Source organism: Mus musculus, chromosome 8, assembly GCF_000001635.26.
Source record: "Mus musculus strain C57BL/6J chromosome 8, GRCm38.p6 C57BL/6J".
In the NCBI taxonomy this organism is placed as follows: Eukaryota; Metazoa; Chordata; class Mammalia; order Rodentia; family Muridae; genus Mus; species Mus musculus.
Window position 1 is genome coordinate 80,948,080 of NC_000074.6, and position 16,266 is coordinate 80,964,345.

The 16,266-nt window shown below is 44.2% G+C and overlaps 1 long non-coding RNA gene across 1 annotated transcript in view; it reads left to right on the forward strand.

The window, feature by feature from the left end:
• Positions 1-876: 876 nt before the first annotated feature.
• The window catches only part of Gm31223 (predicted gene, 31223), a 31,548-nt gene continuing 16,158 nt past the window's right edge, over positions 877-16,266 (forward strand). The window contains exons 1-2 of the long non-coding RNA NR_168642.1: positions 877-1,076; positions 2,478-2,620. This is a non-coding gene — a long non-coding RNA (predicted gene, 31223). The remainder of the gene's footprint in view (positions 1,077-2,477; positions 2,621-16,266) is intronic.

A 16,266-nucleotide genomic window follows, 5' to 3' on the forward strand; every position in this document is an offset into this window, starting at 1 on the left:
CTGGCTCTCTCTCTCTCTCTCTCTCTCTCTCTCTCTCTCTCTCTCTCTCTCTCTCTCTCTTGCTTTCCTTCCTTCCTTTTTTCTTTTTTTTTCCTTTTTTTTGTTATTGCTTTGTTGTTTCTGTCAAGATCTCATAGATTTACCTTTCTCAGTTTGGCCTCTAACTTGCTGTGTAGCTGAAGGTCCTCCTATGTCTATCTAACTCTTGACTGCTGACTGATGTCAAGGCTCTGTGCCATCCATCATGCCTGGTATATGTGGATGAAACCCACAGCTTCTTGAATGCTAGGAAAGCAATTCTCTCAACTGAGCTATACCCCTAGCCCTTCCCAGCCTTTCTGTTTCTTCCAGTTCTCCTGGGATCCTATGGGTCACAGACAGTCATCATCAGGGCAAGGAAGGAGCAGAAGATGAACTGATGGGGGCAGGGACAGGGTGTTCTGAGGCAGTGCCCCGCACTTCTGCCTGCCACTGGCAGGAAGGATGAGGATCAAAGTTAACTGGAGCCATTGCTACAAACAGGAAGGAGCTCGTGCACAGAGCTGACGTGCATGAGACGGCCTGTGTGTATGAGTCAAACGTGTATGCACACATTTTTACTGTAAGACTTGGGAAATGACAGAGTAGGGATTGATACATCGAAACTGAGTGAGGGAGACTGTGCTGGGGTTTTGGGTCATCTTCCCTTGGGTCTGCCATTTTGATGACTTATTGCAGTTTCTCAAGGCTCTCCTTGACCCACCCTCAACCCCACCCCCCAGAGGTTTGTCCAGATCAAACTGAAGAAGTGGCCATTTTTGCTGGCCACTCCCCCACGACCTATGACCTAGATGAACTCTGCACATTTTAAAAGCTGGTGTCTTCCTCTTTTGAGGTATTTCCTGGATACTTAAGCAGCCTTGTCTACTTGCTGGCAGCTTAGTTGAGGAAAAGGGTGGGGGTGGGTGCCTTCACTTTAATTTCTTCTGGTCCAGCTGACAGGATCAGCAGAAAACTAATTGTGGTTTCCTGTTTCAGCTAGCTGGAGTTTTTAATCAAGACAGCAGTTAATGGTATTTTGGAAGTTTACAAAATATGTAAGTGATCCAGTTTCTCTATATTCTTGCCAGAATTTGGTGTTTATACTTTTAAAAAAAAATTTCTTTATTCTTGGGCTAAAGATTAAAGTCAGGGCCTAAACCGTTCTTCTAACTGGGAACCAAGCATTCAAATATACGAGCTTATGGGGGCTACCCTTATTCAAACTACCTCTCTTTCTCTCTCTCTCTCTCTCTCTCTCTCTCTCTCTCTCTCTCTGTAAGAGCAAGTGCTCTTACCCACTCACCCGTCCCCTGCACCCCTGTCCCTCCCTCCGAGTGAGCCCTCTCCGCAGCTCCCCACATGCCTTTTGCTCTCTCCCACTGTCTTTTAGGGATGGCGCTTTTGTACCATCTGCATCTCCCTCTGCCAGCTTTTGATGGATGATGCGCTCAGTGTTGCCTGTCAGGACTTTTGGGGCTAACTCTGCATCCTGAGTAGTCTCTCCCTCCTGTACCTTCCAGTCATTTGCCTAGCTTATCTCTTCAAATGCTTCTGCAGTGAATCCTTCCACTGAGTGCTAAGGGTCAGAGCCTCAAGGCTCCACTCCAACCCTGTCAAGTTTCACTCTCCACCCCCTTTCTGTTACGGTATTTTCCATTTCTTAATGCATTCTGTTCCTTTACTGAGATTTTCAACTTTTTCTTTGTTGAAGGAGAATGTATGCTTTTTTCCCCCAAAGATTTATTTATTTGTTTTATGTATATGACTATACCATTGCTCTCTTCAGACACACCAGAAGAGGGCATCAGATCCCATTACAGATGGTTGTGATCCACCATGTCATTGATGGGAATTGAGTTCAGGACCTTCGGAAGAGCAGTCATTGCTCTCAACCACTGAGCCATCTCTCCAGTCCAGAATTTATTCTTGATAGTGGAAATACTCTTATGATAACTGCTTTAAAATCCTTCTCAAGCAATTTCCCACCTCTGATTTTTTTTTTTTTTTTGGCTTTAGTAAGTTAACTGCCTTTCCCTCCTCTTCTCTTTGTTTAAGACATAGTTTCACTGTGTATCCTTCTGCCTTGTCTTCCAAATTCTAGGATTGCAAGAAGGCACCATGTCCAATAAAGTCAGTGTCTCCCTCTCTCCTCCCTTCCTCCCTCCCTCCCTCTCCCCTCTCCCTCCCTCTTTTCCCCCTTCCAGTGTGATGATTGGGTTTAATGCTAACTTGACCACACATTAGAATCACCAAGATGGGAACCTTATCTGAGAAATTGTCCTGATCGACTTTACTGATGTGGAAGACCCACTCCAAGCCTGTGTGGCACAGATTAAAGGAAGGTGCTGCAGAAGGAAAATTAATTACCTTTTGTTTGCTTGGGTGTCCCTCTGGCCAGTGAGTTATTTTACTCTGTTGCTTCTTCAGCTGATTCCTTCCTGGTTCTTCCTGATTAGAACTGCTGAGGCTCCAGCCTTGTGAACTGAGACTAGTGGGTCATTGTCCTCTCTGGGATGAGAAAGCTACTGTGGGACCACTTCGAACTGCTGAGGAACCATCCTCAAGGACAAAACAACTATGGGACACTTAGCCTCTTAAGGTGAGACACCTGTTGTTACTATGGTAACATATACTGATTTATTTTCATCCTATGGGTTCTAGTCCTTCAGAGAACCAGGGTCTTGAGCATGTGTGATCCTCCTGCCTCAACCTACACAGTCCTGGAGCTTGCTGGAACATGTACTGAGCCTGATATATGTGGTGCTGGGGAGTTGAACGTAGGGCTCTGTCCATGTTGACAGTGCTTCGTTCAGACAGCCAGACAGCTGACTTGCTATCATCTGGCCGAGGAGTGCTTCAAGCATTTTCTCCCTTGACCAGCTTTGCACAACTGGAATAGTATTCTTTGGGTTCATAAAAAGAAAAATAAGTCTGATCTTTTCGACCTTGTCTGACTGTACCTTCCCCTGTAAGTTACCCAAACTGCAGACTGAGCCTCTGGGAAGCAACAGTAAGCTCACACTGCCACCAGCTTGTGTAACTGCATATGTTGGGCAGGTGATATTTGTGTTTTTACTTTGGTAGTATGCCTAAATCCCATTTCCTCTCCACATTTAGGTAATTTTTAAATTTGCCATTCAGTGGTATGTGTGTGTGTGTGTGTGTGTGTGTGTGTGTGTGTGTGTGTGTGTGCTGGAGCAAGGCCCTATGCACTGGCTGTGTATTCTTTTTTTTTTTTTTTTTTTTTTGGTTTTTTGAGACAGGGTTTCTCTGTATAGCCCTGGCTGTCCTGGAACTCACTTTGTAGACCAGGCTGGCCTCGAACTCAGAAATCCACCTGCCTCTGCCTCCCAAGTGCTGGGATTAAAGGCGTGCGCCACCACCGCCCGGCCTGGCTGTGTATTCTAATTCTCTGGTCCGGTACTCTGAACCTGCCTGGATGGTGAACATCACATACATGCTAGAATAAAAACAAAACAAAACAAAACAAAACAAAACAAAACAAAACAAAAACATTTAGCCTTAGGAACATGTCAAAAGCACAGATTCCTAAGCACAGGTCATTGACTTTGGAAATCCAAGGAGAGAGGTCCTTCCTGTCCACCCTGCACACTATGGGTACCTTTGGGGAGGTCCCTTTTAATTCAGTACATATGTGGAATGCTTGCTTGTCTTGTAAAGACTCTTAAGACAGGTTAACAGACACTACTCACGTTCATCCTCAGACACGATGGATGCCCCTAACAAAGGTACATTTTCATTTAGCTGTAGCACATCCCAAGCCCTCACAGCAGGGGAGTTGTGCTTGTGCAGTGGCACTGCCTACCTAGCCTAGGCAACTATGCAACAGGAGAACACTGGCCCTCCCCTACCCCAGTCTCCCCTGCTCCTATTGCAATGCCTGACAAGCTGGAGAAGATGCTATTTAACAATGAACTCTCCTAGGTCTGGTAATTGTAGCTCAGTGATGGAGAGGGCTTGCCTGGCAGAATCAAGGCCCTGAGTTGGAGCCTCGGTACCAACCCAAAACATAAAGAGTCCGACACACCGGAGCTGGGGCAGCCACTGAGGGAGAGGGGTGGAAGAGCTTCTGATTCCCACAAGAACACTCAGTGCTTTGGTGCGAAAGATTAACGACTAAATAACTGACAGTAATATAAGTCATAAAGACAAATACTAGGAAGAGATTAAAATGGTCCGGCTGGTGGTCACCAAAAGGGGTTAATTGCTAATTTATGGGAACAAGGGAACCGCTTTAGGGGAAGTTGCTTTCCTTGCCTGCAGACAGGCAGTGCAGTGTGAGAGAGCTTCCTGCTCTGGGGTGCATCTTCCTTTTTCCTGAAAGGAGAGATTCTTCTTCTTTTTAGTATTTATTTATTTATTTATCTAACAAAATCTTCCTGTTACTAAGAGGCTGCTTCCTGCGGAAAGTCCTGAATAGCGTGTGGTGATTAGAAAACAAAAAGCAGTGTGTGATAATCATGGGTCAGGATCCCTGGTGCTTAAGTCAGGAAGGAAAAAAAATGTTAACTGAATTCTCAACTCAGACTGTCCAGGGGCCTTGGGGAATCCCTGTTTTTGGTTTTAGCAATTTGTTTTTGGCTTATGAGCAACCTCAGATGGTAACAGCTTTGCTAATTGGATCAGAGCCCTGCCAGTGTAAATCATTTTAAGGGTGTGAACACTCCCTCCCCCCTTAATTATATTTGCTGTTATTGAATTCTCTGATGACCAAGAAAAATGATGTAGACTTCAGTGATTGCATTTTCCACCAAGGGAGCTATTAACTCTTGAGATGAGAGAGTACGCAACAGATCTGTTTGGACTCTGTTGTCTTATCAATAAAATATTTCATTAAAATCCAACCAGGTTCTTCTGGGGAATTTCTCACTAATTTTCAGCATAAACGTGACTGCAAAATGTAGGAAAAATGATGTGTTATTTTTTTTCTTCAGATAATTTCTTCCATGCAAAAGTTTATATAATTTGCCACTTGCCAATAGCAAACCAGTGGTGGACTCATTAGTGCTCTGAGTGGCTATAAAAGAGGGTTGTGGGGAATGTGGTTCTTTTAGTAAAATGTTTGAATCCCCATCATCAGTGTAAAAGCCAGATGTAGATATGTGTGCTGGTAATCCCTGGTGCTCACTCGCCAGCCACTGTAGCTGAATTCATGAGCTCCGGCTTCAGTGAGAGACCCTGTCTCAAAATATAAGGTGGAAAACTATGGGGGAAGGTACCTAATATCTACTTTGGCTTACACACACACATGCTCATGGATGCACGCATGTACACACACACACAACACACACACACGACACACAAGCACACACTCATGCAACACATGTGCACACAAATGAAGAATTGAAATATTGAATTTTTACTAACTACTGAAAATAAAGGCACATGGGTGAAAGCAATGAGGTAAAATTAATATCCCACAAAAAGGTGAGAGAAGACAGGATGGTTGGGTAAGTAAGGGTTTTTGTTACCATCCATGGAAACCTGCGTTTGAACCTCCCTTTGTACTTGAAGGGAAGGAGAGAACGACTCTCACAAGTTGTCCTCTTACCTACTCGCATGCATGCGCGTGCGCACACACACACACACAAATGAAACTTTAAAAAAAGCAAAAATATAGCAGGCATGGTGGTGGCACACAACTTTAATCCAAGCCCTCAGGAGGCAGAGGCAGGTGGATCTCTATGAGTTCAAGGCTAGCCTGGTCTATAGAATGAGTTCTGGGACAGCCAGCCAGAGCTACATAATAGACCATGTCTCAAACAAATAAACAACAAACTAAAATAGAAAAATTATAAAAGCTAAAGATAAAAGTAGGAAAATATATTTCTTTTCAAACAGAAAGAGAGAGAAAGAAATAAAGGAAGGAAAAAAGAGAGAAAGAAAGAAACAAAGGAAACCAAAAGGAGGGGAAGACAGAGGCAGACTTTCTGGTGACTCTGATGTTTGGGGTGCAGTGAGTTGACCTTTTCCAGACCCTTTATTCCATCTGAAATATCATCTCAACAAACTTGTCAGAGGCAGATCACTTACTTCTTGTGCCTCAGTGCCCCTGAACTGTCTGTTTGTGAGGAGGACGGAGCCCATGGATTTATCTCCATGGGATATGTGGACAGGGTGCCAATCCATCCTCTTCTGTGCTTTATTAACTCACACATACGAGATCTAATCTCTGGACAATCCCCAGTAATGCTCCTAAAGGTTTATTTATCATTACTGGGGTGTGGGCACATGGACATGCTCACGAGAGTTGGCACATAACGCTATGGTGTGCCGGTGGAGATCAGAGGAAGACGGTGTGGATTCAAGTCTTGCCTTTCATCTTTACATGGATTCCAGGGATTAAATTCTGGTCATCATGCTTCTGTGACAAGTGTCTGTCTTTCCCTGTTGAGCTCTCTTACTCTCTCAGTCCCACTGAGAATCGATGGTCCCTTTTTCCTGCTATAATGTCCTATAGATAGGCAGAGACAGCCTGAGGGCCAAATCTGTTGATTTCAGACTCCATTTTAGAGAACCTGGTCTAAGTTTGAACTCAGGTAAACTAATAGGCTGGTTTCTAACATTAGTTTCCAAGTTACCACATCCCACCCCCAACAAAACCAGAACCTAGCTCCAGTGTCTCCAGGTTACACCCCCCCATTACCCCAACAGATCTGCATCTCCAGGTTACAAGCCCACTCCCTGCCTAATGACCACCAATGCAGAGGGAAGCACAAATTAAGTTTATGATATGACTCCTAGCACCAGCCAATTATGTTAAAGGCCATAGTAACTTCCCAATTAGATGCTTGCACACTCACCTCCACTTGCTGCTTAAGATAAAATGTGCCCCATAGATATTTGCTCCTCATCACCAAAACTGTCCTTCGTGAAGGCAATGCACCGAGAGGCCCGAGCTAGCTCAAATAAAATGGCCCTACTGTGATTGCTTCGGATCAGCTCCTGTCTATTTTTTCTTGGGGGGGGGGGTGGGTCACTAATATTTCCCTGGCACTACAAGCCCAATGAAGCTAGGACTCTATAAGGAGATTCTCCTCAGGAGCAAGGCTGCCAAGTCCTGCTTGGACATGTGTAGTGAATGGCATGACATAGTCCCTGCCCCTAGAACAGAGCCAGCAGAGCATTGGCCTCCACGAGTGAGGGATCGTTTGTACAATGTGTACATATCCTTACATTCCTCCTTCAAGGAACATCCTCTCTGCCAAGGTTACTGACTCAGATGATCAGAGACAGCACAAGTCTTGGAGGCGATGGCATGTCTGTGTCTCAGCAAAATGATACAACTCTTTGACCTTCAGGACAGCCCTTAAGGCTGTGGGAAAGAACACTGAAAACATGAGTTTGAAATATATAATTTCTCAACTATGCAAAATATAAGATGCAACATGAATTTTATAAGGAACTTCATAGATATAAAGGAACAGAGGCAGCTGCACTATGAGCCAGTTTGTCAGAAAGATACTAAGAAAGGAGATAAAGAGATTTAGGGAGTGGTGTTTGTAAGGCAAGATCCCACCCAGCTAAGTTTTTTTGTTTTGGGGGTTTTTTGTTTATGCTTACAAAGGTAGGTAGATTCCTGAGTTCAAGGTCAGCCTGGGACATAGCTAATTTAGGTTAAGGCCTGGTCAGAATGGTAATTTCCAGGTGGGGTCCTGTTGTGGAAATATTAAAATGAACCGGCAGGCTTCATGCACCACTGCCAGCAGCAATCTGCCCCTGCAGCCATCTCGATGCCTCTGTCTCTAGCTAGCCCCTGCAGCGACTAGTCATGGTATTCCCAGTTCTAGTTCACTTGCCTCTGGAGCCGCTAGTTCCTTCTCAGCTATAAACACTGTGGTCAGCAGTCCCACATTCCAGTAACCCAGTAAAACAAAACTCTTGAAGCTTATAATTAACCAGTCAGATTTATATATTAATAAGTTCTCAATTCACAAGATGCCCACACAATAATTTCTGTGCCAATTGATGATGATACAAGCTGTCCACCTAGATTAGACAATTTACCCCAATTTTTTTATCCCTATATAATAATGGATCTACCTGTGGCTATTCAAAGCCACGCTGGTTCTGAATCATCCTGTCCGACATCCATCTTGCTTCCTTTCTCTCACTCCTCCATCCAGTCTCTGCAACTCTTAGTGCGCTGCCTCCCTTCCCCTTGTCTAATCACAGGCCTCCTGCTGCACTAAAATTTAAACTAATTGGGCAGGGAAAATCCTGCCACAGGATCCCACCTAGCTATCTTACTGTCTGTGTTTGTGCTGGCTGTCTCCTTCCAATGAATCAAGGGGCTGGGGTGAACATCATGGGATATTTATTCATGGGATAATCAAAAGGGAACCTGGGGTAAATACTGAATTGATTGTTCTGCAAGAGATGAGCTATCTAGAGAGTTTTAGACTAGCAAGAGAAAGCTGTCTTGAGAGAGCAGAACACAGAGAGGAAATCTGAAAAGCTGTCTTGAGTAGAACACACACACACACACACACACACACACACTGACAAGATGGCTCAGTGGGTAGGAGCACTGACTGTTCTTCCAAAAGTCCTGAGTTCAAATCCCAGCAACCACATGGCGTTTCACAACCACCCATAATGAGATCCATAATGAGATCTAATGCCCTCTTCTGGTGCGTCTGAAGACAGCTACAGTGTATATAATAATAAATAAATATTTGGGCATGAGCAAGCAGAATTGACCAGAGGGAGCCCTTAAATTCAACTCCCAACAACTACATGAAGGCTTACAACCATCTGTACAGCTACAGTATACTCATACATAAATAAATACATCTTTAAAAAACACATGCACACACAGAGCAATCTGGAAAGCTGTCTTGAGCAGAACATAGGCCATCAGTTTGTAACACCTGATTTGACTTTAAGTCATTTGTTTCACTCCTCTCAAACACCCCTCCTCTCAGAAACCTTTCTCCAAGCAGAGGCTGGTCCTTAGTGCAAGGCCAAAAAGATTCTTTCTTTTAGACATTTGGAACATTATACTGTTGAGGTCTTGTCTTTTACTGCTTATTGTAATACTTAGTGCTGGCCTCTGAGATCTGGAGTCTGCATGTAGCCTCTGGGACCCTGCCCCCAAGTTAATTCTGATTGGTGAATAAAGATGACACATTGGCAAATGTGGAGCAAATGTTTCTATCTATAATATTAAAGGAAGCTGAGACAGGAAAAAAGAGAATTTAGTAAATTCTAGTGTATCAACAACAGGGTTAATAACACATCCACTTAAATATAGTCATGTAAACAAGGTGGAAATATCAAAAGTGTGATATAGTTGTTTTTAAAGTTAAATATATAAGATGTATCATGATTTGTAGATGAGATCTGGAAAAAATGTATGGAAACAATACAGAAAGATTTTGTGGAATTAAGTTGAATTGAGGGCAGTTTCTTCCTTTTTGAATTTGAGGTGTGTATGCATGTGTGTGGTGTGGTGAGTTACATGTGTGTATGTGTGTATGTGTGTGCTATGAACACGAGTCTCGGTGTGAGTGCCCACACTATGATGCTGGAGGATGTCAGGGGTCGTCCTGTACCATTCCCCTTTTGTCTTATTGCCTTGAGTCAGAGTACTCACTGAACTGGAAAATCATTAGTCAGGTTGGGTAGTCCACAAGCTCCCAGGTTCCATTCAGCACTGCCCCATCCCCATTCCCCCACCCCCACCCCTCGTGCTGGGGCTACAACTCACTAGCATGTCTGCTTTGTACGTGGGTTCTTAGAATTTGAGCTCAGGCTCAGAGAAGCACTTTTACCTACTGAGCCACCTCCCCAGCTCCCACTGTTTTTGATCCAGGGTTCCTCACTGTCTGGAAGCTGATGAAGTAGACTTGGCTGCTGGCCCATGGTGCAGGGAGTACACTCGTCTGTGAATTACTGCTATGCCTGACTTACCTTTGACGTGGGGTCTGAAGTTTCAACTCAGGTTCTCAGACAGATCAGAAATACTTAAGATTTATTTTATTTTAAATTGTGTCTGTGTGTCTGTGTCTGACTATTTGCACACGAAGGGTGTTGCACAGAGAGGCCAGGAAAGAATATTGGTCCCTGGAACTTGATTTACAGATGGGGGCAAAACACTTGACATGGATGCTGGGAACTGAACGCAGGTCCTCTGTGATAGCAGCAGTAGCCACTAGCCTCTGGGCTGCTTCTTCAGCTCCAGAAAGACTTCTGGCGTATGAGGAGAGACTGTTGGAGACCCTTACAGTTCTGTAAACCTGGGCAATTCGCAGGCTGCCCAATCTGAAAATGGTGCCACTGTGAGAAAAACCAGGCTTTGATGGCTGTGATAGCTCATACTTGTATGGCTTCACCCAGAGCCTGAGGCTGGCGGGCATGAGTTTAGGGCCAGCCTGGGCTATATAGTTAGAGTCTAAAAAGCAAAAGAAAAGCAAGAAAACAAGCAAAAAAAAAATCACGTTTCAAAAATACTTTCTGCTGAAATTCAGATTTTGTGACTTTTTTCTAGGTGCTGTAACTTCCGGGGTTTCTGGGATGGTACTATTAATGACTAGAGAGAGGGAGAGGGAGGGGGAGGGGGAGGGGGAGGGGGGAGAGAGAGAGAGAGAGAGATTTTTCATTTCCATGTTTCATTTTTATTTTAATTCTTACTTTAACACAGACAGTCTGGCCAACTCAAGCCTCACACACACATCCATTTTACATGTTGGTGAGAGTTAGGTTTGTGCTGATGTGTTTATACCCATGGCATGACAGACTTTTAATTAAAACTATCCAGTGATGGATTGACAGGCACAAAGACATTCTTAGTTCTTATGTATCATTAGTTTGGTGCAAAGTGTTCCTACGGTCACAGGACCCAGATTTCAGCCTTTTGCTTTCAACCCTCCTCCACCTGTGGCTGATTTATGACGTGAGTTACAGAGGACTAATAAAGGAGAGAGAGTCTATCCATCCTTAATTGTCATCTACACTATACAAGAGGGAAAATGTAAATGCAGGCACATCATTCCTTGGACTGAGGGAAAGTGAATGTTCTGGGAAGAGAAATATTATCCACTTACTTCCAATCTCTTCTTTACATTGAAAATATATTTGAATGTGTCAGCATTCTAAACACAGGCTTCCTCATATCAAATACTTTAGTTTTGTTTAAAATAACTCAGTATTCTCCTTTCTCCCTCCTGCCCTTCCTGTCACATCGAAAGGACCCTGGGCTTTGTTTAGTTCTCAATGCACTTTTGTCCTCTTGGTCCTCCCTTTCACCTACAGTGGGCACCCAGTGAGGAACTACCCACGGCATCTTAAGAAACCGTCTCACGTCCACTTTCCTTCTTGTCGGCATTTGCCTTGTTGCTTTTGGCTCAGTCTCTTGATACAGTTACTGCCAGAAGACATGGGGCTGTGGACTTTGGAGGCTGGCTGGTTTTGGAGTCTGAATTTCCACCCCTTCCCTCCTTAGAGAATAGAAGCCCTGTAAGAACTCAGGAGAAGATAAAAGAATATTTTCCTTAGATTAAAAATCAAAATAAGAACTCCATTCTCCCTGTGGTGTCTTAGCAGTGCCCAAACCTAAGGCAAATGGATAGAGGAGAGGGGGGCAGGCACTTTTCTCCATGTAGGTGGCCACAGATTGGTCCCCAGAGGCATTCCCTCCCAAGCAGAACAGAGCTTACAGCCTGGGTGGTCAGAGACGCCCTCCCTGGAAGATGTGAGGTCCAGACCAGGTGAACTGGAGAGCTGCCTCTCACTATTCAGGCGTCAGCTGGGAGCCTCAAGGTGGGAGGGCTGATGGAAACTATTTTTTTTGTTTTCTGTTATTCTAAATGGGTGCAATATTATTCTGTTCTCTATAAGAAGATTGCACCAGTCCTCCCAGCAGATAACAGTATTGAGAAGTGTGGAGTGGACCCAGGAAACCCTGGCAACTCCGCCACAGTGACATACTGTCCTGCCCTGGTAAAGGTTTATTACACCTGCTTCCGTCTCCAGTGCTTTCGACGGTCTTGTCACTCTTAGGACCTACTAAATGTTCATTCCTTCTCTGCGAAGCTATCCCTGACAACAGCCATCCCACCCAGATTGCTACGTTTTACCTGCTCATTAGGCAAGCCACCCTTGAGGAACAAAGCTTTATTAGAACCGGTTGATGATCTGGGGAGATGGCTCAGTGTTTAAAGCAAACAAGCATCAGGCTGGGATTCCCAGAACCCCTGTCTAGTTGGACACAGAGCACTCACGTATAATCCCAGCACATCCTACAGAGATATGGGACGGGAAGACAGTGGAGCCATCAGGAGCTGGTGGGCTAGCTTAGTGTACACAGCCAGTCAGCGAACAAGAAACTATATCAGACAAGATTCGGGGTGAGATGGACACCTGAGGTTGTCCTACCTCAACATGCATGCTGTGACATGCACGCACCCACATTTGCACACATCAACACATATATTACAATACACACACAAAGACAAAACATATATAAAAAATTATTTATCTAAGAAGTCCATGGGCAATCTGCACACCAGTTCTGTCCATCCTGGGGCAACAATGTAACAACTGGAACAACGTATCCAATTTGTGATGGTTAAAACTCTTGGTCACCTTGACAAGCCTGAGAATCACCATGGGAATACATCTCTGGTATGCTGACTAAGATGGGTCAGGAAGGATTTAATTGTGAGGTATACCATGAGCATGGGGGTACCATCCATGGGATAGGGTTCCAGTCTAAATACAAAGGAGGGAGCAAGTTGTGCCTCTCGTTGTCTCCTGACAGCAGATTCAGTGTAACCAGCTGTCTCCTCACCTGCTCCCATGCCTTCTCTTTTGAGACAGGCCACTGTATCTTTAACTGTGAGCCCAATGTGCCCTTCTTCTTTCCCTTGTTTAGACAGATATTTAACCACAGCAAAGACACAAGTGACCAGTGCCCTGCACTGCATGTGTTTCTGAGAGTCTTGAACAGAATTATGGCTACAAAGGGGGCGTGGCTGAGCCCCACAGCCATAAAAACCATTCACACCTTATTTAAGTCTTTCTGCAGGCTTCTGAAGGGATTGCAGCAACTGTCTCAGTCCCTGCACCTCCCCAGATATTCCTGCTCCGGATTTATCTCACATCTGTAACTTGTTTTTCATACCGGAGCTCTCTGACTCTTAGATGTTACATGGGCCTGCACACAGTAGGTCTAAACTACTTACTTGGTGAATTAAAAAAAAAAACAAAAGAAAACAAACCCTCACACCCTGCTGATGGAACTGTGAACTATTCCAGCCGCTATAGAAATCTGGAGAGGTTCCTCAAAATTCCTGCTGAGTCACCCCACCCCATGGACCAAATAATCTGTCTCAGCTTGGTGTTCCTCCTCCAACTGAGGCAATTACTCTTTTTTTAAAAAAAATTAATTATTTTTTTCACTTATTCACTTTCCATCACCCCCTCCCCCCATTCCCATTACCTTCCTCCCTGTCACCCCCCTCCCAACTGATTCTGACTGGAGGCCTACACCCACAACCCAATGGGGACTCTTGGAAGAATAGGAGGAAGGATTGTAGGCCCCTAAGGGGATAGGAACTCCACAGGAAGACCAACAGAGTCAACTAACCCCGAGGCAATTACTCTAAAAGTAAGCGGCTTCATTTCAGTTCCAGAAGGAATGAGACTGACTTTCCAAACTGAGTGAGGTGGTGCACAGTGGCAATCCTAGATCTCAAGTTTGAGGCTAGCCTGGGCTCTATAGCTAGACCAGGTTTTAAAAAAAATATAGAGATAAAGAGGTGGCAGAGGCATGGGGAGGGTTGGGGGAGAGAGAAATGAAAAGAGGGGGTGTAGGAAAGGAAAGGGGAAAAGAATGGAATGGGTAGGGGAAAAGGAAGTTGTTTTTCCACATTAGGAAGAAGCAGAGAATACAGGGCCGGGTCTTTGAACCTTATCTTCCTGGAATGGTTAATATAGTGTTGACCTCTTTGTTTTCCTCACTATCTGAAGTCACAGAAGGATGTGGACAGCTTCTTCCTGTGTGGAAAGCCCAACTTTCTCTCCATCAGCAACAGTTCAGCAGTCCCTCCAAGGCTTGGCAAGCTGTTCTGCGGGGATGGGTAGCGTTCTATGGGGCTGTGTCTTAGGCCATCTGTCAAGTTCCTTCTTGCCTGGTGCCTATAATACTGCTCTCACTGTCTTGTGGACATAAACGGATGAAGTGATTTCTTACCTCAGGCACATCCCTCCTTGTCTTTCCCTGTGCGACACCTTAGAGTGATTTCTGGGCTGGGCTGACTCATCGCTTGTGACTAATTTTAGTACATTTCCTTTGCAAAGAGCAATGTTATAGTTACTCTAAACAAAGATAAATATTCCATAATAATGAGCAACAGAGTTATGAGTAATTGACAGAAACATCTCGCCAAGAATGCCTTTTGAATGTCTTTGTAATTGACAGGGAGAAATGTTCACTTAGAAGCTGCATAGAAACATCTCTCTTCTACTCATGAATGAAGTTGAACCAGTCACTGTATACCTACTAGGCCCCAAGAATGACTAGAAAAAAAAACAAAACAAAACCAGGGACCATGGCTGGCCCTGGCTGAGGAGCATCTGAGGCTCCTAGGATAGCCCTTTGTTCTCTATTTCTTGGTTAAGCAGTGCTGAGCTTGGCAGGGCTGAGGGTGGGAGTCTGCTGCTGCTCCAGTCAGCAGGGGGAACAAGAATGCCAGGAAGAGCATTGGATAGGCCCATCCTGAGGTACATAGAGAAAGCTGGCGTTTGGCTCTATTCAAAAGAAGCTACAGTTAAAAAGTATCAAAGAGCCCGGCATGGTGGCGCACACCTTTAATCCCAGCACTCAGGAGGCAGAGGCGGGTGGATTTCTGAGTTCGAGGCCAGCCTGGTCTAAAAAGTGAGTTCTACAACAGCCAGGGCTATACAGAGAAACCCTGTCTCGAAAAACCAAGAAGAAAAAAAAAGTATCAAAGAAGTATCAAAAAAGTATCAATGGCTTCATTGATACAGCAGAACTCTCCCCACAAGGATGGAAAATGCATGCCTTGGAGTCTCATTCTTTGTCCAAACAGGACTAGAAAACGGCCAGGTTAGTTAACTTTATTTCGCCGTGGGCTGCTGGCTGCTGGCACAGAGAGCAGAAGTGTGCAGAGGGGAACAGAAACTTAGGAAAGATGGATGAAGAAAACCTAGTAGCACAAAGTAGCTGTTGTAACCTGCAAAAATAATGAAGGGAAAGTAAGGTGGGGGGATGGGTAGAAAGAGGGAGGGACCTTAGGACTGGGACAGATTCAGTGTGTTTACAATGCATTGCAAATGTGCATAGAACTGTCCAAAATTAAATGCAGATTATCAAACCTATAAATATTTAGCTATGAACATACAGACACACAGTAAGCAATATTGTGGGGGAGGCCTTTTAAATAATTTTTATCAGTTAAAGTGAAGAACTTATTACATTTTTATTTTAAATTAAATTGTTTTAAAAGGAAGGTCTATTTTAGTTAGTTTTTGATTGTGTGTGTGTGTGCGTGTGCATGTGTGTGTGTGTGTGTGTGTGAGAGAGAGAGAGAGAGAGAGAGAGAGAGAGAGAGAGAGAGAGAAGCACACATCCATATGAAGTTCAGAGAACAACTTGTGGGAGTTGGCTCTGGTTTTCTCTGTCATGTGGGCTCTGGGGATCAAAGTTAGATCATTAGACTTGGTGGCCAGTGCTTTTGCCCACAGAGCTATCTTGATGCCTTTCCAGTATTTAAAATATATAACTTTATAGAGTACTGTCTGATAATCCCATGCATGTGTCTGAAGACAGAGTCAGGTTGGTTAACATTACTATTACCTTAAACATTTTTTTTTTGAGGTGAGGTCTCAAATGATGACCTTGGAGTTGCTATTTAGTCAAGGTTGGCCTTGAACTCCTCCTCCCAAGATCTTCCCTTTCCTTCTCAAGTGCTAGGATTAAAAAAAGCACATGCCACCATGCCTGAATACTACCTTATTACAATTCAAAAATTTAGCATGTAATAGTTGTGCATTTTCTGGAGTATAGTGTGCTATGTCAACATGTGTGCTGCTTTTTATGGCTGAACAACATTCCATTGTGTATGTATGGCACATTCTCTTCAGGTACCTGATGGACACCTGGACTGATTCAATGCTTTTTTTATTATGAATAGGAAGACACTGCATCTGGGCACAGAGTCTCTGTGATAAGATGATTCACTCCCTTTAGATAGACAC